This window comes from Alligator mississippiensis, chromosome 15, assembly GCF_030867095.1.
Source record: "Alligator mississippiensis isolate rAllMis1 chromosome 15, rAllMis1, whole genome shotgun sequence".
Lineage (NCBI taxonomy): Eukaryota > Metazoa > Chordata > Crocodylia > Alligatoridae > Alligator > Alligator mississippiensis.
The window spans coordinates 10,734,617-10,756,612 of record NC_081838.1 but is presented as its reverse complement, the minus strand read 5'-3'; the positions used below and the strand labels follow the sequence as shown (position 1 = coordinate 10,756,612).

General features: G+C 70.4%; 17 non-coding genes across 17 annotated transcripts; 13 read left to right on the top strand and 4 right to left on the bottom strand.

The window, feature by feature from the left end:
• The first annotated feature begins 1,002 nt into the window (after positions 1–1,002).
• On the top strand, positions 1,003–1,084 carry TRNAS-CGA (transfer RNA serine (anticodon CGA)). Its single transcript has one exon. It is a non-coding gene; the product is annotated as a tRNA-Ser (tRNA).
• A 1,409-nt stretch (positions 1,085–2,493) lies between these two features.
• Positions 2,494–2,575, top strand: TRNAA-AGC (transfer RNA alanine (anticodon AGC)). Its single transcript has one exon. It is a non-coding gene; the product is annotated as a tRNA-Ala (tRNA).
• Positions 2,576–4,823: 2,248 nt separating this feature from the next.
• On the bottom strand, positions 4,824–4,895 carry TRNAD-GUC (transfer RNA aspartic acid (anticodon GUC)). Its single transcript has one exon. It is a non-coding gene; the product is annotated as a tRNA-Asp (tRNA).
• A 540-nt stretch (positions 4,896–5,435) lies between these two features.
• Positions 5,436–5,517, top strand: TRNAS-AGA (transfer RNA serine (anticodon AGA)). The gene has a single exon. It is a non-coding gene; the product is annotated as a tRNA-Ser (tRNA).
• Positions 5,518–6,294: 777 nt separating this feature from the next.
• Positions 6,295–6,366, bottom strand: TRNAD-GUC (transfer RNA aspartic acid (anticodon GUC)). The gene has a single exon. It is a non-coding gene; the product is annotated as a tRNA-Asp (tRNA).
• Positions 6,367–8,382: 2,016 nt separating this feature from the next.
• On the top strand, positions 8,383–8,464 carry TRNAS-AGA (transfer RNA serine (anticodon AGA)). Its single transcript has one exon. It is a non-coding gene; the product is annotated as a tRNA-Ser (tRNA).
• Positions 8,465–9,241: 777 nt separating this feature from the next.
• TRNAD-GUC (transfer RNA aspartic acid (anticodon GUC)) lies at positions 9,242–9,313 on the bottom strand. Its single transcript has one exon. It is a non-coding gene; the product is annotated as a tRNA-Asp (tRNA).
• A 545-nt stretch (positions 9,314–9,858) lies between these two features.
• On the top strand, positions 9,859–9,940 carry TRNAS-CGA (transfer RNA serine (anticodon CGA)). The gene has a single exon. It is a non-coding gene; the product is annotated as a tRNA-Ser (tRNA).
• A 1,389-nt stretch (positions 9,941–11,329) lies between these two features.
• TRNAS-CGA (transfer RNA serine (anticodon CGA)) lies at positions 11,330–11,411 on the top strand. Its single transcript has one exon. It is a non-coding gene; the product is annotated as a tRNA-Ser (tRNA).
• A 1,379-nt stretch (positions 11,412–12,790) lies between these two features.
• Positions 12,791–12,872, top strand: TRNAS-CGA (transfer RNA serine (anticodon CGA)). Its single transcript has one exon. It is a non-coding gene; the product is annotated as a tRNA-Ser (tRNA).
• Positions 12,873–14,261: 1,389 nt separating this feature from the next.
• On the top strand, positions 14,262–14,343 carry TRNAS-CGA (transfer RNA serine (anticodon CGA)). The gene has a single exon. It is a non-coding gene; the product is annotated as a tRNA-Ser (tRNA).
• A 1,389-nt stretch (positions 14,344–15,732) lies between these two features.
• Positions 15,733–15,814, top strand: TRNAS-CGA (transfer RNA serine (anticodon CGA)). The gene has a single exon. It is a non-coding gene; the product is annotated as a tRNA-Ser (tRNA).
• A 1,384-nt stretch (positions 15,815–17,198) lies between these two features.
• TRNAS-CGA (transfer RNA serine (anticodon CGA)) lies at positions 17,199–17,280 on the top strand. Its single transcript has one exon. It is a non-coding gene; the product is annotated as a tRNA-Ser (tRNA).
• A 1,384-nt stretch (positions 17,281–18,664) lies between these two features.
• Positions 18,665–18,746, top strand: TRNAS-CGA (transfer RNA serine (anticodon CGA)). The gene has a single exon. It is a non-coding gene; the product is annotated as a tRNA-Ser (tRNA).
• Positions 18,747–19,523: 777 nt separating this feature from the next.
• TRNAD-GUC (transfer RNA aspartic acid (anticodon GUC)) lies at positions 19,524–19,595 on the bottom strand. Its single transcript has one exon. It is a non-coding gene; the product is annotated as a tRNA-Asp (tRNA).
• A 545-nt stretch (positions 19,596–20,140) lies between these two features.
• TRNAS-AGA (transfer RNA serine (anticodon AGA)) lies at positions 20,141–20,222 on the top strand. The gene has a single exon. It is a non-coding gene; the product is annotated as a tRNA-Ser (tRNA).
• Positions 20,223–21,611: 1,389 nt separating this feature from the next.
• On the top strand, positions 21,612–21,693 carry TRNAS-AGA (transfer RNA serine (anticodon AGA)). The gene has a single exon. It is a non-coding gene; the product is annotated as a tRNA-Ser (tRNA).
• Positions 21,694–21,996: the final 303 nt, after the last annotated feature.

Here is a 21,996-nt window from a genome sequence, read left to right as displayed (position 1 = left end):
CTGGGTTGCGGCACTAGCCAAAGCCAAGGCCCAGGAAGGGAGTGTGTGCCAATTGTCCCCCACTGCACTGGCTCTTGTGCGCTTCCTGCCTCCTGGGGCCCGCCTGCCTGGAGCCCCAGGCCCAGGGGCACTCCAGCTGGCCCCTGCCCCTTGGCACCGCGTGCTGCGGCCTGTGTCAGCAGCCCCGGAGGCCCAGGCGGCGGGCCGGCAAGGGCCAATGCTGGCTGCCCTGGGCCTTGAGGCCAGCTGAGGTCCCGCGGGAGCAGCTCCAGGCGCCTTGCAGCCGCCAGCACCTTCCGCAGGGCCACGGCAACCAGGCCGCTGCCTCGGGCGGGAGGCTTGGTCGTGGAGGGGGCTCCCTAGCCAGCTGGGGGCTGTGCAAAAGGGAGCCTCCCCGTCGGGGAGTTGAACCCCAGTCTCCCGCGTGACAGGCGGGGATACTCACCGCTATACTAACGGGGAAAGGACGCAGGATAGAAACCACCCGCCCCGCCAGCCCCGGGCTGGCCTTGCTTTGGCGGGGCTGCCGGCCTGGGCAGGGCAGGCTGTGCAGCCCTTGCTTTGGGCTGGGCTGGGCTGGGCTGGGCTGGGCTGGGCTGGGGAGGGCAGCAGATGGGCAGGTGCCCGGGCAAGCGGCCTGAGGGTGCTGGGCTCTTGTGGCTGGCGCGGCCAGAGGCAGCCTTCCAGCAAGGCTGCCTCCCTGGCCAGGATGGCAAGGACGCTGGGGAACAGCTGGCCTTGCAGGGCGTGAGCCGAAGGCAGGTGGCCTGGCCCAGGCTTTGTCCAGGGCCCCCACAGGGGCTTGGTGCCACGTGTGCTGGGGCTGGCCTCGAGTGGAGGGGCTGGCTGGCCCTGCTTCCGCCCGGGGCTGCCTTGCCTCTGGGCTTTTGAGGGCCAGGGCCTGGGGCCCAGGCTGTGCAGCCAGGGCTGGAGGACCTGGCAACGGGGTGCCATTGCAGAGGCGAGGGGCGGAGGCCGGGCTGCCTGCCTCTTTTGCTGGTGGTAGCTGTGGCCGAGAGGTTAAGGCGATGGGCTCGAAATCCATTGGGGTCTCCCTGCACAGGTTCGAATCCTCTCAGCTACGTGCTGGGCTTCGTGCTTGTGTGGCAGCCGGCTCCTTTTGCAGCTGGAGCCTGGGCAAGGCAGGAGCGCGGGACGGCGCCCTGCACCTTCTCCACCTTCCCGGGGCTGACCTGCTTTGACACCCGCAGCAGGCGTCAGGGAGTGTGCCGGCCCAAGCAGAGCGCCAAGGCTCGCTCCCTGGGTGCGCGGGCAAGCCCCAGGCTGCGCGCTGCTTGGGCTTTTGGCCTTGGGAAAGATGAAGCCGGCAGGCCGCGCCCAGCAGGGGAGCGCCGCACCGCGGGCCCCTCGCCTGCCTCGGCCCCTGCGCAAGTGCCGCGCTGCCACGTGCAGGCTTCGCAAAGGGACGAGAGGGAAGCAGCGAGAGAGGCGGGGAATTTGGAGACGGTCCCTGGGTTGCGGCACTAGCCAAAGCCAAGGCCCAGGAAGGGAGTGTGTGCCAATTGTCCCCCACTGCACTGGCTCTTGTGCGCTTCCTGCCTCCTGGGGCCCGCCTGCCTGGAGCCCCAGGCCCAGGGGCACTCCAGCTGGCCCCTGCCCCTTGGCACCGCGTGCTGCGGCCTGTGTCAGCAGCCCCGGAGGCCCAGGCGGCGGGCCGGCAAGGGCCAATGCTGGCTGCCCTGGGCCTTGAGGCCAGCTGAGGTCCCGCAGGAGCAGCTCCAGGCGCCTTGCAGCCGCCAGCACCTTCCGCAGGGCCACGGCAACCAGGCCGCTGCCTCGGGCGGGAGGCTTGGTCGTGGAGGGGGCTCCCTAGCCAGCTGGGGGCTGTGCAAAAGGGAGCCTCCCCGTCGGGGAGTTGAACCCCGGTCTCCCGCGTGACAGGCAGGGATACTCACCGCTATACTAACGGGGAAAGGCCGCAGGACAGAAACCACCCGCCCCGCCAGCCCCGGGCTGGCCTTGCTTTGGCGGGGCTGCCGGCCTGGGCAGGGCAGGCTGTGCAGCCCTTGCTTTGGGCTGGGCTGGGCTGGGCTGGGCTGGGCTGGGCTGGGCTGGGCTGGGCTGGGCTGGGGAGGGCAGCAGATGGGCAGGTGCCCGGGCAAGCGGCCTGAGGGTGCTGGGCTCTTGTGGCTGGCGTGGCCAGAGGCAGCCTCCCAGCAAGGCTGCCTCCCTGGCCAGGATGGCAAGGACGCTGGGGAACAGCTGGCCTTGCAGGGCGTGAGCCGAAGGCAGGTGGCCTGACCCAGGCTTTGTCCAGGGCCCCCACAGGGGCTTGGTGCCACGTGTGCTGGGGCTGGCCTCGAGTGGAGGGGCTGGCTGGCCCTGCTTCCGCCCGGGGCTGCCTTGCCTCTGGGCTTTTGAGGGCCAGGGCCTGGGGCCCAGGCTGTGCAGCCAGGGCTGGAGGACCTGGCAACGGGGTGCCATTGCAGAGGCGTGGGGCGGAGGCCGGGCTGCCTGCCTCTTTTGCTGGTGGTAGCTGTGGCCGAGAGGTTAAGGCGATGGGCTAGCAATCCATTGGGGTCTCGCTGTACAGGTTCGAATCCTGTCAGCTACGTGCTGGGCTTCGTGCTTGTGTGGCAGCCGGCTCCTTTTGCAGCTGGAGCCTGGGCAAGGCAGGAGCGCGGGACGGCGCCCTGCACCTTCTCCACCTTCCCGGGGCTGACCTGCTTTGACACCCGCAACAGGCGTCAGGGAGTGTGCCGGCCGAAGCAGAGCGCCAAGGCTCGCTCCCTGGGTGCGCGGGCAAGCCCCAGGCCGCGCGCTGCTTGGGCTTTTGGCCTTGGGAAAGATGAAGCCGGCAGGCCGCGCCCAGCAGGGGAGCGCCGCACCGCGGGCCCCTCGCCTGCCTCGGCCCCTGCGCAAGTGCCGCGCTGCCACGTGCAGGCTTCGCCGAGGGACGAGAGGGAAGCAGCGAGAGAGGCGGGGAATTTGGAGACGGTCCCTGGGTTGCGGCACTAGCCAAAGCCAAGGCCCAGGAAGGGAGTGTGTGCCAATTGTCCCCCACTGCACTGGCTCTTGTGTGCTTCCTGCCTCCTGGGGCCCGCCTGCCTGGAGCCCCAGGCCCAGGGGCACTCCAGCTGGCCCCTGCCCCTTGGCACCGCGTGCTGCGGCCTGTGTCAGCAGCCCCGGAGGCCCAGGCGGCGGGACGGCAAGGGCCAATGCTGGCTGCCCTGGGCCTTGAGGCCAGCTGAGGTCCCGCGGGAGCAGCTCCAGGCGCCTTGCAGCCGCCAGCACCTTCCGCAGGGCCACGGCAACCAGGCCGCTGCCTCGGGCGGGAGGCTTGGTCGTGGAGGGGGCTCCCTAGCCAGCTGGGGGCTGTGCAAAAGGGAGCCTCCCCGTCAGGGAGTTGAACCCCGGTCTCCCGCGTGACAGGCGGGGATACTCACCGCTATACTAACGGGGAAAGGCCAGAGGACAGAAAACACCCGCCCCGCCAGCCCCGGGCTGGCCTTGCTTTGGCGGGGCTGCCGGCCTGGGCAGGGCAGGCTGTGCAGCCCTTGCTTTGGGCTGGGCTGGGCTGGGCTGGGCTGGGCTGGGCTGGGGAGGGCAGCAGATGGGCAGGTGCCCGGGCAAGCGGCCTGAGGGTGCTGGGCTCTTGTGGCTGGCGCGGCCAGAGGCAGCCTTCCAGCAAGGCTGCCTCCCTGGCCAGGATGGCAAGGACGCTGGGGAACAGCTGGCCTTGCAGGGCGTGAGCCAAAGGCAGGTGGCCTGGCCCAGGCTTTGTCCAGGGCCCCCACAGGGGCTTGGTGCCACGTGTGCTGGGGCTGGCCTCGAGTGGAGGGGCTGGCTGGCCCTGCTTCCGCCCGGGGCTGCCTTGCCTCTGGGCTTTTGAGGGCCAGGGCCTGGGGCCCAGGCTGTGCAGCCAGGGCTGGAGGACCTGGCAACGGGGTGCCATTGCAGAGGCGTGGGGCGGAGGCCGGGCTGCCTGCCTCTTTTGCTGGTGGTAGCTGTGGCCGAGAGGTTAAGGCGATGGGCTAGAAATCCATTGGGGTCTCCCTGCACAGGTTCGAATTCTGTCCGCTATGTGCTGGGCTTCGTGCTTGTGTGGCAGCCGGCTCCTTTCGCACCTGGAGCCTGGGCAAGGCAGGAGCGCGGGACGGCGCCCTGCACCTTCTCCACCTTCCCGGGGCTGACCTGCTTTGACACCCGCAGCGGGCGTTAGGGAGTGTGCCGGCCGAAGCAGAGCGCCAAGGCTCGCTCCCTGGGTGCGCGGGCAAGCCCCAGGCCGCGCGCTGCTTGGGCTTTTGGCCTTGGGAAAGATGAAGCCGGCAGGCCGCGCCCAGCAGGGGAGCGCCGCACCGCGGGCCCCTCGCCTGCCTCGGCCCCTGCGCAAGTGCCGCGCTGCCACGTGCAGGCTTCGCCGAGGGACGAGAGGGAAGCAGCGAGAGAGGCGGGGAATTTGGAGACGGTCCCTGGGTTGCGGCACTAGCCAAAGCCAAGGCCCAGGAAGGGAGTGTGTGCCAATTGTCCCCCACTGCACTGGCTCTTGTGCGCTTCCTGCCTCCTGGGGCCCGCCTGCCTGGAGCCCCAGGCCCAGAGGCACTCCAGCTGGCCCCTGCCCCTTGGCACCGCGTGCTGCGGCCTGTGTCAGCAGCCCCGGAGGCCCAGGCGGCGGGCCGGCAAGGGCCAATGCTGGCTGCCCTGGGCCTTGAGGCCAGCTGAGGTCCCGCGGGAGCAGCTCCAGGCGCCTTGCAGCCGCCAGCACCTTCCGCAGGGCCACGGCAACCAGGCCGCTGCCTCGGGCGGGAGGCTTGGTCGTGGAGGGGGCTCCCTAGCCAGCTGGGGGCTGTGCAAAAGGGAGCCTCCCCGTCGGGGAGTTGAACCCCGGTCTCCCGCGTGACAGGCGGGGATACTCACCGCTATACTAACGGGGAAAGGCCAGAGGACAGAAAACACCCGCCCCGCCAGCCCCGGGCTGGCCTTGCTTTGGCGGGGCTGCCGGCCTGGGCAGGGCAGGCTGTGCAGCCCTTGCTTTGGGCTGGGCTGGGCTGGGCTGGGCTGGGCTGGGCTGGGGAGGGCAGCAGATGGGCAGGTGCCCGGGCAAGCGGCCTGAGGGTGCTGGGCTCTTGTGGCTGGCGTGGCCAGAGGCAGCCTCCCAGCAAGGCTGCCTCCCTGGCCAGGATGGCAAGGACGCTGGGGAACAGCTGGCCTTGCAGGGCGTGAGCCGAAGGCAGGTGGCCTGGCCCAGGCTTTGTCCAGGGCCCCCACAGGGGCTTGGTGCCACGTGTGCTGGGGCTGGCCTCGAGTGGAGGGGCTGGCTGGCCCTGCTTCCGCCCGGGGCTGCCTTGCCTCTGGGCTTTTGAGGGCCAGGGCCTGGGGCCCAGGCTGTGCAGCCAGGGCTGGAGGACCTGGCAACGGGGTGCCATTGCAGAGGCGTGGGGCGGAGGCCGGGCTGCCTGCCTCTTTTGCTGGTGGTAGCTGTGGCCGAGAGGTTAAGGCGATGGGCTAGAAATCCATTGGGGTCTCCCTGCACAGGTTCGAATCCTGTCAGCTACGTGCTGGGCTTCGTGCTTGTGTGGCAGCCGGCTCCTTTTGCAGCTGGAGCCTGGGCAAGGCAGGAGCGCGGGACGGCGCCCTGCACCTTCTCCACCTTCCCGGGGCTGACCTGCTTTGACACCCGCAGCAGGCGTCAGGGAGTGTGGCGGCCCAAGCAGAGCACCAAGGCTCGCTCCCTGGGTGCGCGGGCAAGCCCCAGGCCGCGCGCTGCTTGGGCTTTTGGCCTTGGGAAAGATGAAGCCGGCAGGCCGCGCCCAGCAGGGGAGCGCCGCACCGCGGGCCCCTCGCCTGCCTCGGCCCCTGCGCAAATGCCACGCTGCCACGTGCAGGCTTCGCCGAGGGACGAGAGGGAAGCAGCGAGAGAGGCGGGGAATTTGGAGACGGTCCCTGGGTTGCGGCACTAGCCAAAGCCAAGGCCCAGGAAGGGAGTGTGTGCCAATTGTCCCCCACTGCACTGGCTCTTGTGCGCTTCCTGCCTCCTGGGGCCCGCCTGCCTGGAGCCCCAGGCCCAGGGGCACTCCAGCTGGCCCCTGCCCCTTGGCACCGCGTGCTGCGGCCTGTGTCAGCAGCCCCGGAGGCCCAGGCGGCGGGCCGGCAAGGGCCAATGCTGGCTGCCCTGGGCCTTGAGGCCAGCTGAGGTCCCGCGGGAGCAGCTCCAGGCGCCTTGCAGCCGCCAGCACCTTCCGCAGGGCCACGGCAACCAGGCCGCTGCCTCGGGCGGGAGGCTTGGTCGTGGAGGGGGCTCCCTAGCCAGCTGGGGGCTGTGCAAAAGGGAGCCTCCCCGTCGGGGAGTTGAACCCCGGTCTCCCGCGTGACAGGCGGGGATACTCACCGCTATACTAACGGGGAAAGGCCAGAGGACAGAAAACACCCGCCCCGCCAGCCCCGGGCTGGCCTTGCTTTGGCGGGGCTGCCGGCCTGGGCAGGGCAGGCTGTGCAGCCCTTGCTTTGGGCTGGGCTGGGCTGGGCTGGGCTGGGCTGGGCTGGGCTGGGCTGGGGAGGGCAGCAGATGGGCAGGTGCCCGGGCAAGCGGCCTGAGGGTGCTGGGCTCTTGTGGCTGGCGCGGCCAGAGGCAGCCTTCCAGCAAGGCTGCCTCCCTGGCCAGGATGGCAAGGACGCTGGGGAACAGCTGGCCTTGCAGGGCGTGAGCCAAAGGCAGGTGGCCTGGCCCAGGCTTTGTCCAGGGCCCCCACAGGGGCTTGGTGCCACGTGTGCTGGGGCTGGCCTCGAGTGGAGGGGCTGGCTGGCCCTGCTTCCGCCCGGGGCTGCCTTGCCTCTGGGCTTTTGAGGGCCAGGGCCTGGGGCCCAGGCTGTGCAGCCAGGGCTGGAGGACCTGGCAACGGGGTGCCATTGCAGAGGCGTGGGGCGGAGGCCGGGCTGCCTGCCTCTTTTGCTGGTGGTAGCTGTGGCCGAGAGGTTAAGGCGATGGGCTAGAAATCCATTGGGGTCTCCCTGCACAGGTTCGAATCCTGTCCGCTATGTGCTGGGCTTCGTGCTTGTGTGGCAGCCGGCTCCTTTTGCAGCTGGAGCCTGGGCAAGGCAGGAGCGCGGGACGGCGCCCTGCACCTTCTCCACCTTCCCGGGGCTGACCTGCTTTGACACCCGCAGCAGGCGTTAGGGAGTGTGCCGGCCGAAGCAGAGCGCCAAGGCTCGCTCCCTGGGTGCGCGGGCAAGCCCCAGGCCGCGCGCTGCTTGGGCTTTTGGCCTTGGGAAAGATGAAGCCGGCAGGCCGCGCCCAGCAGGGGAGCGCCGCACCGCGGGCCCCTCGCCTGCCTCGGCCCCTGCGCAAGTGCCGCGCTGCCACGTGCAGGCTTCGCCGAGGGACGAGAGGGAAGCAGCGAGAGAGGCGGGGAATTTGGAGACGGTCCCTGGGTTGCCGCACTAGCCAAAGCCAAGGCCCAGGAAGGGAGTGTGTGCCAATTGTCCCCCACTGCACTGGCTCTTGTGCGCTTCCTGCCTCCTGGGGCCCGCCTGCCTGGAGCCCCAGGCCCAGAGGCACTCCAGCTGGCCCCTGCCCCTTGGCACCGCGTGCTGCGGCCTGTGTCAGCAGCCCCGGAGGCCCAGGCGGCGGGCCGGCAAGGGCCAATGCTGGCTGCCCTGGGCCTTGAGGCCAGCTGAGGTCCCGCGGGAGCAGCTCCAGGCGCCTTGCAGCCGCCAGCACCTTCCGCAGGGCCACGGCAACCAGGCCGCTGCCTCGGGCGGGAGGCTTGGTCGTGGAGGGGGCTCCCTAGCCAGCTGGGGGCTGTGCAAAAGGGAGCCTCCCCGTCAGGGAGTTGAACCCCGGTCTCCCGCGTGACAGGCGGGGATACTCACCGCTATACTAACGGGGAAAGGCCAGAGGACAGAAAACACCCGCCCCGCCAGCCCCGGGCTGGCCTTGCTTTGGCGGGGCTGCCGGCCTGGGCAGGGCAGGCTGTGCAGCCCTTGCTTTGGGCTGGGCTGGGCTGGGCTGGGCTGGGCTGGGGAGGGCAGCAGATGGGCAGGTGCCCGGGCAAGCGGCCTGAGGGTGCTGGGCTCTTGTGGCTGGCGTGGCCAGAGGCAGCCTCCCAGCAAGGCTGCCTCCCTGGCCAGGATGGCAAGGACGCTGGGGAACAGCTGGCCTTGCAGGGCGTGAGCCGAAGGCAGGTGGCCTGGCCCAGGCTTTGTCCAGGGCCCCCACAGGGGCTTGGTGCCACGTGTGCTGGGGCTGGCCTCGAGTGGAGGGGCTGGCTGGCCCTGCTTCCGCCCGGGGCTGCCTTGCCTCTGGGCTTTTGAGGGCCAGGGCCTGGGGCCCAGGCTGTGCAGCCAGGGCTGGAGGACCTGGCAACGGGGTACCATTGCAGAGGCGTGGGGCGGAGGCCGGGCTGCCTGCCTCTTTTGCTGGTGGTAGCTGTGGCCGAGAGGTTAAGGCGATGGGCTAGAAATCCATTGGGGTCTCCCTGCACAGGTTCGAATCCTGTCAGCTACGTGCTGGGCTTCGTGCTTGTGTGGCAGCCGGCTCCTTTTGCAGCTGGAGCCTGGGCAAGGCAGGAGCGCGGGACGGCGCCCTGCACCTTCTCCACCTTCCCGGGGCTGACCTGCTTTGACACCCGCAGCAGGCGTCAGGGAGTGTGGCGGCCCAAGCAGAGCACCAAGGCTCGCTCCCTGGGTGCGCGGGCAAGCCCCAGGCCGCGCGCTGCTTGGGCTTTTGGCCTTGGGAAAGATGAAGCCGGCAGGCCGCGCCCAGCAGGGGAGCGCCGCACCGCGGGCCCCTCGCCTGCCTCGGCCCCTGCGCAAATGCCGCGCTGCCACGTGCAGGCTTCGCCGAGGGACGAGAGGGAAGCAGCGAGAGAGGCGGGGAATTTGGAGACGGTCCCTGGGTTGCGGCACTAGCCAAAGCCAAGGCCCAGGAAGGGAGTGTGTGCCAATTGTCCCCCACTGCACTGGCTCTTGTGCGCTTCCTGCCTCCTGGGGCCCGCCTGCCTGGAGCCCCAGGCCCAGGGGCACTCCAGCTGGCCCCTGCCCCTTGGCACCGCGTGCTGCGGCCTGTGTCAGCAGCCCCGGAGGCCCAGGCGGCGGGCCGGCAAGGGCCAATGCTGGCTGCCCTGGGCCTTGAGGCCAGCTGAGGTCCCGCGGGAGCAGCTCCAGGCGCCTTGCAGCCGCCAGCACCTTCCGCAGGGCCACGGCAACCAGGCCGCTGCCTCGGGCGGGAGGCTTGGTCGTGGAGGGGGCTCCCTAGCCAGCTGGGGGCTGTGCAAAAGGGAGCCTCCCCGTCGGGGAGTTGAACCCCGGTCTCCCGCGTGACAGGCGGGGATACTCACCGCTATACTAACGGGGAAAGGCCGCAGGACAGAAACCACCCGCCCCGCCAGCCCCGGGCTGGCCTTGCTTTGGCGGGGCTGCCGGCCTGGGCAGGGCAGGCTGTGCAGCCCTTGCTTTGGGCTGGGCTGGGCTGGGCTGGGCTGGGCTGGGCTGGGCTGGGGAGGGCAGCAGATGGGCAGGTGCCCGGGCAAGCGGCCTGAGGGTGCTGGGCTCTTGTGGCTGGCGTGGCCAGAGGCAGCCTCCCAGCAAGGCTGCCTCCCTGGCCAGGATGGCAAGGACGCTGGGGAACAGCTGGCCTTGCAGGGCGTGAGCCGAAGGCAGGTGGCCTGGCCCAGGCTTTGTCCAGGGCCCCCACAGGGGCTTGGTGCCACGTGTGCTGGGGCTGGCCTCGAGTGGAGGGGCTGGCTGGCCCTGCTTCCGCCCGGGGCTGCCTTGCCTCTGGGCTTTTGAGGGCCAGGGCCTGGGGCCCAGGCTGTGCAGCCAGGGCTGGAGGACCTGGCAACGGGGTTTCATTGCAGAGGCGTGGCGCGGAGGCCGGGCTGCCTGCCTCTTTTGCTGGTGGTAGCTGTGGCCGAGAGGTTAATGCGATGGGCTCGAAATCCATTGGGGTCTCGCTGCACAGGTTCGAATCCTGTCAGCTACGTGCTGGGCTTCGTGCTTGTGTGGCAGCCGGCTCCTTTTGCAGCTGGAGCCTGGGCAAGGCAGGAGCGCGGGACGGCGCCCTGCACCTTCTCCACCTTCCCGGGGCTGACCTGCTTTGACACCCGCAGCAGGCGTCAGGGAGTGTGCCGGCCCAAGCAGAGCGCCAAGGCTCGCTCCCTGGGTGCGCGGGCAAGCCCCAGGCCGCGCGCTGCTTGGGCTTTTGGCCTTGGGAAAGATGAAGCCGGCAGGCCGCGCCCAGCAGGGGAGCGCCGCACCGCGGGCCCCTCGCCTGCCTCGGCCCCTGCGCAAGTGCCGCGCTGCCACGTGCAGGCTTCGCCGAGGGACGAGAGGGAAGCAGCGAGAGAGGCGGGGAATTTGGAGACGGTCCCTGGGTTGCGGCACTAGCCAAAGCCAAGGCCCAGGAAGGGAGTGTGTGCCAATTGTCCCCCACTGCACTGGCTCTTGTGCGCTTCCTGCCTCCTGGGGCCCGCCTGCCTGGAGCCCCAGGCCCAGGGGCACTCCAGCTGGCCCCTGCCCCTTGGCACCGCGTGCTGCGGCCTGTGTCAGCAGCCCCGGAGGCCCAGGCGGCGGGCCGGCAAGGGCCAATGCTGGCTGCCCTGGGCCTTGAGGCCAGCTGAGGTCCCGCGGGAGCAGCTCCAGGCGCCTTGCAGCCGCCAGCACCTTCCGCAGGGCCACGGCAACCAGGCCGCTGCCTCGGGCGGGAGGCTTGGTCGTGGAGGGGGCTCCCTAGCCAGCTGGGGGCTGTGCAAAAGGGAGCCTCCCCGTCGGGGAGTTGAACCCCAGTCTCCCGCGTGACAGGCGGGGATACTCACCGCTATACTAACGGGGAAAGGACGCAGGACCGAAACCACCCGCCCCGCCAGCCGCGGGCTGGCCTTGCTTTGGCGGGGCTGCCGGCCTGGGCAGGGCAGGCTGTGCAGCCCTTGCTTTGGGCTGGGCTGGGCTGGGCTGGGCTGGGCTGGGCTGGGGAGGGCAGCAGATGGGCAGGTGCCCGGGCAAGCGGCCTGAGGGTGCTGGGCTCTTGTGGCTGGCGCGGCCAGAGGCAGCCTTCCAGCAAGGCTGCCTCCCTGGCCAGGATGGCAAGGACGCTGGGGAACAGCTGGCCTTGCAGGGCGTGAGCCGAAGGCAGGTGGCCTGGCCCAGGCTTTGTCCAGGGCCCCCACAGGGGCTTGGTGCCACGTGTGCTGGGGCTGGCCTCGAGTGGAGGGGCTGGCTGGCCCTGCTTCCGCCCGGGGCTGCCTTGCCTCTGGGCTTTTGAGGGCCAGGGCCTGGGGCCCAGGCTGTGCAGCCAGGGCTGGAGGACCTGGCAACGGGGTGCCATTGCAGAGGCGTGGGGCGGAGGCCGGGCTGCCTGCCTCTTTTGCTGGTGGTAGCTGTGGCCGAGAGGTTAAGGCGATGGGCTCGAAATCCATTGGGGTCTCCCTGCACAGGTTCGAATCCTCTCAGCTACGTGCTGGGCTTCGTGCTTGTGTGGCAGCCGGCTCCTTTTGCAGCTGGAGCCTGGGCAAGGCAGGAGCGCGGGACGGCGCCCTGCACCTTCTCCACCTTCCCGGGGCTGACCTGCTTTGACACCCGCAGCAGGCGTCAGGGAGTGTGCCGGCCCAAGCAGAGCGCCAAGGCTCGCTCCCTGGGTGCGCGGGCAAGCCCCAGGCCGCGCGCTGCTTGGGCTTTTGGCCTTGGGAAAGATGAAGCCGGCAGGCCGCGCCCAGCAGGGGAGCGCCGCACCGCGGGCCCCTCGCCTGCCTCGGCCCCTGCGCAAGTGCCGCGCTGCCACGTGCAGGCTTCGCCGAGGGATGAGAGGGAAGCAGCGAGAGAGGCGGGGAATTTGGAGACGGTCCCTGGGTTGCGGCACTAGCCAAAGCCAAGGCCCAGGAAGGGAGTGTGTGCCAATTGTCCCCCACTGCACTGGCTCTTGTGCGCTTCCTGCCTCCTGGGGCCCGCCTGCCTGGAGCCCCAGGCCCAGGGGCACTCCAGCTGGCCCCTGCCCCTTGGCACCGCGTGCTGCGGCCTGTGTCAGCAGCCCCGGAGGCCCAGGCGGCGGGCCGGCAAGGGCCAATGCTGGCTGCCCTGGGCCTTGAGGCCAGCTGAGGTCCCGCGGGAGCAGCTCCAGGCGCCTTGCAGCCGCCAGCACCTTCCGCAGGGCCACGGCAACCAGGCCGCTGCCTCGGGCGGAAGGCTTGGTCGTGGAGGGGGCTCCCTAGCCAGCTGGGGGCTGTGCAAAAGGGAGCCTCCCCGTCGGGGAGTTGAACCCCGGTCTCCCGCGTGACAGGCGGGGATACGCACCGCTATACTAACGGGGAAAGGCCGCAGGACAGAAACCACCCGCCCCGCCAGCCCCGGGCTGGCCTTGCTTTGGCGGGGCTGCCGGCCTGGGCAGGGCAGGCTGTGCAGCCCTTGCTTTGGGCTGGGCTGGGCTGGGCTGGGCTGGGGAGGGCAGCAGATGGGCAGGTGCCCGGGCAAGCGGCCTGAGGGTGCTGGGCTCTTGTGGCTGGCGCGGCCAGAGGCAGCCTTCCAGCAAGGCTGCCTCCCTGGCTAGGATGGCAAGGACACTGGGGAACAGCTGGCCTTGCAGGGCGTGAGCCGAAGGCAGGTGGCCTGGCCCAGGCTTTGTCCAGGGCCCCCACAGGGGCTTGGTGCCACGTGTGCTGGGGCTGGCCTCGAGTGGAGGGGCTGGCTGGCCCTGCTTCCGCCCGGGGCTGCCTTGCCTCTGGGCTTTTGAGGGCCAGGGCCTGGGGCCCAGGCTGTGCAGCCAGGGCTGGAGGACCTGGCAACGGGGTGCCATTGCAGAGGCGTGGGGCGGAGGCCGGGCTGCCTGCCGCTCTTGCTGGTGGTAGCTGTGGCCGAGAGGTTAAGGCGATGGGCTCGAAATCCATTGGGGTCTCCCTGCACAGGTTCGAATCCTGTCAGCTACGTGCTGGGCTTCGTGCTTGTGTGGCAGCCGGCTCCTTTTGCAGCTGGAGCCTGGGCAAGGCAGGAGCGCGGGACGGCGCCCTGCACCTTCTCCACCTTCCCGGGGCTGACCTGCTTTGACACCCGCACCAGGCGTCAGGGAGTGTGCCGGCCCAAGCAGAGCACCAAGGCTCGCTCCCTGGGTGCGCGGGCAAGCCCCAGGCCGCGCGCTGCTTGGGCTTTTGGCCTTGGGAAAGATGAAGCCGGCAGGCCGCGCCCAGCAGGGGAGCGCCGCACCGCGGGCCCCTCGCCTGCCTCGGCCCCTGCGCAAGTGCCGCGCTGCCACGTGCAGGCTTCGCCGAGGGACGAGAGGGAAGCAGCGAGAGAGGCGGGGAATTTGGAGACGGTCCCTGGGTTGCGGCACTAGCCAAAGCCAAGGCCCAGGAAGGGAGTGTGTGCCAATTGTCCCCCACTGCACTGGCTCTTGTGCGCTTCCTGCCTCCTGGGGCCCGCCTGCCTGGAGCCCCAGGCCCAGGGGCACTCCAGCTGGCCCCTGCCCCTTGGCACCGCGTGCTGCGGCCTGTGTCAGCAGCCCCGGAGGCCCAGGCGGCGGGCCGGCAAGGGCCAATGCTGGCTGCCCTGGGCCTTGAGGCCAGCTGAGGTCCCGCGGGAGCAGCTCCAGGCGCCTTGCAGCCGCCAGCACCTTCCGCAGGGCCACGGCAACCAGGCCGCTGCCTCGGGCGGGAGGCTTGGTCGTGGAGGGGGCTCCCTAGCCAGCTGGGGGCTGTGCAAAAGGGAGCCTCCCCGTCGGGGAGTTGAACCCCAGTCTCCCGCGTGACAGGCGGGGATACTCACCGCTATACTAACGGGGAAAGGACGCAGGACCGAAACCACCCGCCCCGCCAGCCGCGGGCTGGCCTTGCTTTGGCGGGGCTGCCGGCCTGGGCAGGGCAGGCTGTGCAGCCCTTGCTTTGGGCTGGGCTGGGCTGGGCTGGGCTGGGCTGGGCTGGGGAGGGCAGCAGATGGGCAGGTGCCCGGGCAAGCGGCCTGAGGGTGCTGGGCTCTTGTGGCTGGCGCGGCCAGAGGCAGCCTTCCAGCAAGGCTGCCTCCCTGGCCAGGATGGCAAGGACGCTGGGGAACAGCTGGCCTTGCAGGGCGTGAGCCGAAGGCAGGTGGCCTGGCCCAGGCTTTGTCCAGGGCCCCCACAGGGGCTTGGTGCCACGTGTGCTGGGGCTGGCCTCGAGTGGAGGGGCTGGCTGGCCCTGCTTCCGCCCGGGGCTGCCTTGCCTCTGGGCTTTTGAGGGCCAGGGCCTGGGGCCCAGGCTGTGCAGCCAGGGCTGGAGGACCTGGCAACGGGGTGCCATTGCAGAGGCGTGGGGCGGAGGCCGGGCTGCCTGCCTCTTTTGCTGGTGGTAGCTGTGGCCGAGAGGTTAAGGCGATGGGCTCGAAATCCATTGGGGTCTCCCTGCACAGGTTCGAATCCTCTCAGCTACGTGCTGGGCTTCGTGCTTGTGTGGCAGCCGGCTCCTTTTGCAGCTGGAGCCTGGGCAAGGCAGGAGCGCGGGACGGCGCCCTGCACCTTCTCCACCTTCCCGGGGCTGACCTGCTTTGACACCCGCAGCAGGCGTCAGGGAGTGTGCCGGCCCAAGCAGAGCGCCAAGGCTCGCTCCCTGGGTGCGCGGGCAAGCCCCAGGCCGCGCGCTGCTTGGGCTTTTGGCCTTGGGAAAGATGAAGCCGGCAGGCCGCGCCCAGCAGGGGAGCGCCGCACCGCGGGCCCCTCGCCTGCCTCGGCCCCTGCGCAAGTGCCGCGCTGCCACGTGCAGGCTTCGCCGAGGGATGAGAGGGAAGCAGCGAGAGAGGCGGGGAATTTGGAGACGGTCCCTGGGTTGCGGCACTAGCCAAAGCCAAGGCCCAGGAAGGGAGTGTGTGCCAATTGTCCCCCACTGCACTGGCTCTTGTGCGCTTCCTGCCTCCTGGGGCCCGCCTGCCTGGAGCCCCAGGCCCAGGGGCACTCCAGCTGGCCCCTGCCCCTTGGCACCGCGTGCTGCGGCCTGTGTCAGCAGCCCCGGAGGCCCAGGCGGCGGGCCGGCAAGGGCCAATGCTGGCTGCCCTGGGCCTTGAGGCCAGCTGAGGTCCCGCGGGAGCAGCTCCAGGCGCCTTGCAGCCGCCAGCACCTTCCGCAGGGCCACGGCAACCAGGCCGCTGCCTCGGGCGGAAGGCTTGGTCGTGGAGGGGGCTCCCTAGCCAGCTGGGGGCTGTGCAAAAGGGAGCCTCCCCGTCGGGGAGTTGAACCCCGGTCTCCCGCGTGACAGGCGGGGATACGCACCGCTATACTAACGGGGAAAGGCCGCAGGACAGAAACCACCCGCCCCGCCAGCCCCGGGCTGGCCTTGCTTTGGCGGGGCTGCCGGCCTGGGCAGGGCAGGCTGTGCAGCCCTTGCTTTGGGCTGGGCTGGGCTGGGCTGGGCTGGGCTGGGCTGGGGAGGGCAGCAGATGGGCAGGTGCCCGGGCAAGCGGCCTGAGGGTGCTGGGCTCTTGTGGCTGGCGCGGCCAGAGGCAGCCTTCCAGCAAGGCTGCCTCCCTGGCTAGGATGGCAAGGACACTGGGGAACAGCTGGCCTTGCAGGGCGTGAGCCGAAGGCAGGTGGCCTGGCCCAGGCTTTGTCCAGGGCCCCCACAGGGGCTTGGTGCCACGTGTGCTGGGGCTGGCCTCGAGTGGAGGGGCTGGCTGGCCCTGCTTCCGCCCGGGGCTGCCTTGCCTCTGGGCTTTTGAGGGCCAGGGCCTGGGGCCCAGGCTGTGCAGCCAGGGCTGGAGGACCTGGCAACGGGGTGCCATTGCAGAGGCGTGGGGCGGAGGCCGGGCTGCCTGCCGCTCTTGCTGGTGGTAGCTGTGGCCGAGAGGTTAAGGCGATGGGCTCGAAATCCATTGGGGTCTCCCTGCACAGGTTCGAATCCTGTCAGCTACGTGCTGGGCTTCGTGCTTGTGTGGCAGCCGGCTCCTTTTGCAGCTGGAGCCTGGGCAAGGCAGGAGCGCGGGACGGCGCCCTGCACCTTCTCCACCTTCCCGGGGCTGACCTGCTTTGACACCCGCAGCAGGCGTCAGGGAGTGTGCCGGCCCAAGCAGAGCACCAAGGCTCGCTCCCTGGGTGCGCGGGCAAGCCCCAGGCCGCGCGCTGCTTGGGCTTTTGGCCTTGGGAAAGATGAAGCCGGCAGGCCGCGCCCAGCAGGGGAGCGCCGCACCGCGGGCCCCTCGCCTGCCTCGGCCCCTGCGCAAGTGCCGCGCTGCCACGTGCAGGCTTCGCCGAGGGACGAGAGGGAAGCAGCGAGAGAGGCGGGGAATTTGGAGACGGTCCCTGGGTTGCGGCACTAGCCAAAGCCAAGGCCCAGGAAGGGAGTGTGTGCCAATTGTCCCCCACTGCACTGGCTCTTGTGCGCTTCCTGCCTCCTGGGGCCCGCCTGCCTGGAGCCCCAGGCCCAGGGGCACTCCAGCTGGCCCCTGCCCCTTGGCACCGCGTGCTGCGGCCTGTGTCAGCAGCCCCGGAGGCCCAGGCGGCGGGCCGGCAAGGGCCAATGCTGGCTGCCCTGGGCCTTGAGGCCAGCTGAGGTCCCGCGGGAGCAGCTCCAGGCGCCTTGCAGCCGCCAGCACCTTCCGCAGGGCCACGGCAACCAGGCCGCTGCCTCGGGCGGGAGGCTTGGTCGTGGAGGGGGCTCCCTAGCCAGCTGGGGGCTGTGCAAAAGGGAGCCTCCCCGTCGGGGAGTTGAACCCCAGTCTCCCGCGTGACAGGCGGGGATACTCACCGCTATACTAACGGGGAAAGGACGCAGGACAGAAACCACCCGCCCCGCCAGCCCCGGGCTGGCCTTGCTTTGGCGGGGCTGCCGGCCTGGGCAGGGCAGGCTGTGCAGCCCTTGCTTTGGGCTGGGCTGGGCTGGGCTGGGCTGGGCTGGGGAGGGCAGCAGATGGGCAGGTGCCCGGGCAAGCGGCCTGAGGGTGCTGGGCTCTTGTGGCTGGCGCGGCCAGAGGCAGCCTTCCAGCAAGGCTGCCTCCCTGGCCAGGATGGCAAGGACGCTGGGGAACAGCTGGCCTTGCAGGGCGTGAGCCGAAGGCAGGTGGCCTGGCCCAGGCTTTGTCCAGGGCCCCCACAGGGGCTTGGTGCCACGTGTGCTGGGGCTGGCCTCGAGTGGAGGGGCTGGCTGGCCCTGCTTCCGCCCGGGGCTGCCTTGCCTCTGGGCTTTTGAGGGCCAGGGCCTGGGGCCCAGGCTGTGCAGCCAGGGCTGGAGGACCTGGCAACGGGGTGCCATTGCAGAGGCGTGGGGCGGAGGCCGGGCTGCCTGCCTCTTTTGCTGGTGGTAGCTGTGGCCGAGAGGTTAAGGCGATGGGCTCGAAATCCATTGGGGTCTCCCTGCACAGGTTCGAATCCTCTCAGCTACGTGCTGGGCTTCGTGCTTGTGTGGCAGCCGGCTCCTTTTGCAGCTGGAGCCTGGGCAAGGCAGGAGCGCGGGACGGCGCCCTGCACCTTCTCCACCTTCCCGGGGCTGACCTGCTTTGACACCCGCAGCAGGCGTCAGGGAGTGTGCCGGCCCAAGCAGAGCGCCAAGGCTCGCTCCCTGGGTGCGCGGGCAAGCCCCAGGCCGCGCGCTGCTTGGGCTTTTGGCCTTGGGAAAGATGAAGCCGGCAGGCCAAGCCCAGCAGGGGAGCGCCGCACCGCGGGCCCCTCGCCTGCCTCGGCCCCTGCGCAAGTGCCGCGCTGCCACGTGCAGGCTTCGCCGAGGGATGAGAGGGAAGCAGCGAGAGAGGCGGGGAATTTGGAGACGGTCCCTGGGTTGCGGCACTAGCCAAAGCCAAGGCCCAGGAAGGGAGTGTGTGCCAATTGTCCCCCACTGCACTGGCTCTTGTGCGCTTCCTGCCTCCTGGGGCCCGCCTGCGTGGAGCCCCAGGCCCAGGGGCACTCCAGCTGGCCCCTGCCCCTTGGCACCGCGTGCTGCGGCCTGTGTCAGCAGCCCCGGAGGCCCAGGCGGCGGGCCGGCAAGGGCCAATGCTGGCTGCCCTGGGCCTTGAGGCCAGCTGAGGTCCCGCGGGAGCAGCTCCAGGCGCCTTGCAGCCGCCAGCACCTTCCGCAGGGCCACGGCAACCAGGCCGCTGCCTCGGGCGGAAGGCTTGGTCGTGGAGGGGGCTCCCTAGCCAGCTGGGGGCTGTGCAAAAGGGAGCCTCCCCGTCGGGGAGTTGAACCCCGGTCTCCCGCGTGACAGGCGGGGATACGCACCGCTATACTAACGGGGAAAGGCCGCAGGACAGAAACCACCCGCCCCGCCAGCCCCGGGCTGGCCTTGCTTTGGCGGGGCTGCCGGCCTGGGCAGGGCAGGCTGTGCAGCCCTTGCTTTGGGCTGGGCTGGGCTGGGCTGGGCTGGGCTGGGGAGGGCAGCAGATGGGCAGGTGCCCGGGCAAGCGGCCTGAGGGTGCTGGGCTCTTGTGGCTGGCGCGGCCAGAGGCAGCCTTCCAGCAAGGCTGCCTCCCTGGCTAGGATGGCAAGGACACTGGGGAACAGCTGGCCTTGCAGGGCGTGAGCCGAAGGCAGGTGGCCTGGCCCAGGCTTTGTCCAGGGCCCCCACAGGGGCTTGGTGCCACGTGTGCTGGGGCTGGCCTCGAGTGGAGGGGCTGGCTGGCCCTGCTTCCGCCCGGGGCTGCCTTGCCTCTGGGCTTTTGAGGGCCAGGGCCTGGGGCCCAGGCTGTGCAGCCAGGGCTGGAGGACCTGGCAACGGGGTGCCATTGCAGAGGCGTGGGGCGGAGGCCGGGCTGCCTGCCGCTCTTGTTGGTGGTAGCTGTGGCCGAGAGGTTAAGGCGATGGGCTCGAAATCCATTGGGGTCTCCCTGCACAGGTTCGAATCCTGTCAGCTACGTGCTGGGCTTCGTGCTTGTGTGGCAGCCGGCTCCTTTTGCAGCTGGAGCCTGGGCAAGGCAGGAGCGCGGGACGGCGCCCTGCACCTTCTCCACCTTCCCGGGGCTGACCTGCTTTGACACCCGCAGCAGGCGTTAGGGAGTGTGCCGGCCGAAGCAGAGCGCCAAGGCTCGCTCCCTGGGTGCGCGGGCAAGCCCCAGGCCGCGCGCTGCTTGGGCTTTTGGCCTTGGGAAAGATGAAGCCGGCAGGCCGCGCCCAGCAGGGGAGCGCCGCACCGCGGGCCCCTCGCCTGCCTCGGCCCCTGCGCAAGTGCCGCGCTGCCACGTGCAGGCTTCGCCGAGGGACGAGAGGGAAGCAGCGAGAGAGGCGGGGAATTTGGAGACGGTCCCTGGGTTGCGGCACTAGCCAAAGCCAAGGCCCAGGAAGGGAGTGTGTGCCAATTGTCCCCCACTGCACTGGCTCTTGTGCGCTTCCTGCCTCCTGGGGCCCGCCTGCCTGGAGCCCCAGGCCCAGAGGCACTCCAGCTGGCCCCTGCCCCTTGGCACCGCGTGCTGCGGCCTGTGTCAGCAGCCCCGGAGGCCCAGGCGGCGGGCCGGCAAGGGCCAATGCTGGCTGCCCTGGGCCTTGAGGCCAGCTGAGGTCCCGCGGGAGCAGCTCCAGGCGCCTTGCAGCCGCCAGCACCTTCCGCAGGGCCACGGCAACCAGGCCGCTGCCTCGGGCGGGAGGCTTGGTCGTGGAGGGGGCTCCCTAGCCAGCTGGGGGCTGTGCAAAAGGGAGCCTCCCCGTCGGGGAGTTGAACCCCGGTCTCCCGCGTGACAGGCGGGGATACTCACCGCTATACTAACGGGGAAAGGCCAGAGGACACAAAACACCCGCCCCGCCAGCCCCGGGCTGGCCTTGCTTTGGCGGGGCTGCCGGCCTGGGCAGGGCAGGCTGTGCAGCCCTTGCTTTGGGCTGGGCTGGGCTGGGCTGGGCTGGGCTGGGCTGGGCTGGGGAGGGCAGCAGATGGGCAGGTGCCCGGGCAAGCGGCCTGAGGGTGCTGGGCTCTTGTGGCTGGCGTGGCCAGAGGCAGCCTCCCAGCAAGGCTGCCTCCCTGGCCAGGATGGCAAGGACGCTGGGGAACAGCTGGCCTTGCAGGGCGTGAGCCGAAGGCAGGTGGCCTGGCCCAGGCTTTGTCCAGGGCCCCCACAGGGGCTTGGTGCCACGTGTGCTGGGGCTGGCCTCGAGTGGAGGGGCTGGCTGGCCCTGCTTCCGCCCGGGGCTGCCTTGCCTCTGGGCTTTTGAGGGCCAGGGCCTGGGGCCCAGGCTGTGCAGCCAGGGCTGGAGGACCTGGCAACGGGGTGCCATTGCAGAGGCGTGGGGCGGAGGCCGGGCTGCCTGCCTCTTTTGCTGGTGGTAGCTGTGGCCGAGAGGTTAAGGCGATGGGCTAGAAATCCATTGGGGTCTCCCTGCACAGGTTCGAATCCTGTCAGCTACGTGCTGGGCTTCGTGCTTGTGTGGCAGCCGGCTCCTTTTGCAGCTGGAGCCTGGGCAAGGCAGGAGCGCGGGACGGCGCCCTGCACCTTCTCCACCTTCCCGGGGCTGACCTGCTTTGACACCCGCAACAGGCGTCAGGGAGTGTGCCGGCCCAAGCAGAGCGCCAAGGCTCGCTCCCTGGGTGCGCGGGCAAGCCCCAGGCCGCGCGCTGCTTGGGCTTTTGGCCTTGGGAAAGATGAAGCCGGCAGGCCGCGCCCAGCAGGGGAGCGCCGCACCGCGGGCCCCTCGCCTGCCTCGGCCCCTGCGCAAGTGCCGCGCTGCCACGTGCAGGCTTCGCCGAGGGACGAGAGGGAAGCAGCGAGAGAGGCGGGGAATTTGGAGACGGTCCCTGGGTTGCGGCACTAGCCAAAGCCAAGGCCCAGGAAGGGAGTGTGTGCCAATTGTCCCCCACTGCACTGGCTCTTGTGCGCTTCCTGCCTCCTGGGGCCCGCCTGCCTGGAGCCCCAGGCCCAGAGGCACTCCAGCTGGCCCCTGCCCCTTGGCACCGCGTGCTGCGGCCTGTGTCAGCAGCCCCGGAGGCCCAGGCGGCGGGCCGGCAAGGGCCAATGCTGGCTGCCCTGGGCCTTGAGGCCAGCTGAGGTCCCGCGGGAGCAGCTCCAGGCGCCTTGCAGCCGCCAGCACCTTCCGCAGGGCCACGGCAACCAGGCCGCTGCCTCGGGCGGGAGGCTTGGTCGTGGAGGGGGCTCCCTAGCCAGCTGGGGGCTGTGCAAAAGGGAGCCTCCCCGTCGGGGAGTTGAACCCCGGTCTCCCGCGTGACAGGCGGGGATACTCACCGCTATACTAACGGGGAAAGGCCAGAGGACAGAAAACACCCGCCCCGCCAGCCCCGGGCTGGCCTTGCTTTGGCGGGGCTGCCGGCCTGGGCAGGGCAGGCTGTGCAGCCCTTGCTTTGGGCTGGGCTGGGCTGGGCTGGGCTGGGCTGGGCTGGGGAGGGCAGCAGATGGGCAGGTGCCCGGGCAAGCGGCCTGAGGGTGCTGGGCTCTTGTGGCTGGCGTGGCCAGAGGCAGCCTCCCAGCAAGGCTGCCTCCCTGGCCAGGATGGCAAGGACGCTGGGGAACAGCTGGCCTTGCAGGGCGTGAGCCGAAGGCAGGTGGCCTGGCCCAGGCTTTGTCCAGGGCCCCCACAGGGGCTTGGTGCCACGTGTGCTGGGGCTGGCCTCGAGTGGAGGGGCTGGCTGGCCCTGCTTCCGCCCGGGGCTGCCTTGCCTCTGGGCTTTTGAGGGCCAGGGCCTGGGGCCCAGGCTGTGCAGCCAGGGCTGGAGGACCTGGCAACGGGGTGCCATTGCAGAGGCGTGGGGCGGAGGCCGGGCTGCCTGCCTCTTTTGCTGGTGGTAGCTGTGGCCGAGAGGTTAAGGCGATGGGCTAGAAATCCATTGGGGTCTCCCTGCACAGGTTCGAATCCTGTCAGCTACGTGCTGGGCTTCGTGCTTGTGTGGCAGCCGGCTCCTTTTGCAGCTGGAGCCTGGGCAAGGCAGGAGCGCGGGACGGCGCCCTGCACCTTCTCCACCTTCCCGGGGCTGACCTGCTTTGACACCCGCAGCAGGCGTCAGGGAGTGTGGCGGCCCAAGCAGAGCACCAAGGCTCGCTCCCTGGGTGCGCGGGCAAGCCCCAGGCCGCGCGCTGCTTGGGCTTTTGGCCTTGGGAAAGATGAAGCCGGCAGGCCGCGCCCAGCAGGGGAGCGCCGCACCGCGGGCCCCTCGCCTGCCTCGGCCCCTG